This window comes from Jaculus jaculus, chromosome 13 (genome assembly GCF_020740685.1).
Source record: "Jaculus jaculus isolate mJacJac1 chromosome 13, mJacJac1.mat.Y.cur, whole genome shotgun sequence".
In the NCBI taxonomy this organism is placed as follows: domain Eukaryota; kingdom Metazoa; phylum Chordata; class Mammalia; order Rodentia; family Dipodidae; genus Jaculus; species Jaculus jaculus.
The window spans coordinates 36,613,505-36,614,935 of record NC_059114.1 but is presented as its reverse complement, the minus strand read 5'-3'; positions in this window follow the sequence as shown (position 1 = coordinate 36,614,935).

The window sequence follows — 1,431 nt, the reverse complement described above, 5'->3', positions numbered from 1 at the left end:
CCTGAATTCTTTTTTTTTTTATAATATTTTTTATTTATTTATTTGAGAGTGACAGACACAGAGAGAAAGACAGATAGAGGGAGAGAGAGAGAATGGGTGCGCCAGGGCTTCCAGCCTCTGCAAACGAACTCCAGATGCATGCGCCCCCTTGTGCATCTGGCTAACATGGGACCTGGGGAACCGAGCCTCGAACCGGGGTCCTTAAGCTTCAAAGGCAAGCGCTTAACCGCTAAGCCATCTCTCCAGCCCTGCCCTGAATTCTTGTATTGGATCTTTTCATAGTGTCCCGAATATCTTGAAATTCCCACTCATACTTTTCTATAAGTTTGTCTTTCTCTTTGTTGGACTGCATTAGGTCTGCCACCTGGTCTTCTAGCTTAGATATTCTTTCCTCTCCCTCATCCATCCTACTGGTGAGATTTTCTACAGAGTTTTTTATTTCATTAACTGTGTTCTTCATTGCTAGTAATTCTGACTGGTTTTTCTTTATTATTTCTATTTCCTTATTTATGTCTTGTATTGCCTTCTTTATTTCATTAAATTGGTGTCCTGCATCTTCTTTGATTCCTTTGATTTCCTCTTTGATTTCTTCTTTGATTGTTTTGATGTGTTCTTTGACCTCTTTGAACATATTTATAATCATTCTTTTGAACTTTTTCTCAGGCATTTCCTCTAACTCTTTCTCACTGGAGGACATTTCTGATGTATTAATACTTTTAGGTGGATTTATATCGTCTTGCTTTTTAGTGTTTCTTGCATTATAATGTATATATTTTTGCATCTTGGATTAAGTTAATGCTTGGATTTTCTAGCTAGCTGTGTATTCTTAGCTGTATCAATTGATTTGATGTGATATATTTTTAGGGTAGGACCTTAAGGTGTTAGGTGTGGCTCTTAAGACTCTCAGAGTATCTACAAAGATGTTCTTAGGGGTTGAGTTTTCCTGCTATAGGAGTATTCAAGTAGGCTGAGTGGAATAAAATACAGGTAGATTCTAAAATTTAACTAAACACTGTACACATTCAATGAAAAACAGCCCCGAGTATGTATGCAAGAGTACTTATTATAACGACCAGATCCTCTATCAACAAAGAGGTTATGATTTCTGGTCTGTTGAGGGATCCAAGTCAGCTTGCGACCAAGTGAGACCCTTCCCTGGTGCAATCCCAATTACCTTGGATGATTTTGTTCTCAGTCAAGTTGCTGCGTGGGTCGTCAGGCTGCTGTTCTGATTTCTGGAGCTGGGCACTTGCTTTTCTTGTGGGGCAAACCGAGCCGCTGCTGCTGCCTCTGCTGCTGCTGTAGCTGCCACTGCTGGAGCCACCACTGCTGCTGAAGCTGCTGCTGCTGTGTCCACTGCCGCTGCTCCCCCTGAAGCTGCTGCTGCCACTGCTGCCACTCCTGGGTCAGCTGATGCTGGGGCCACTGTTA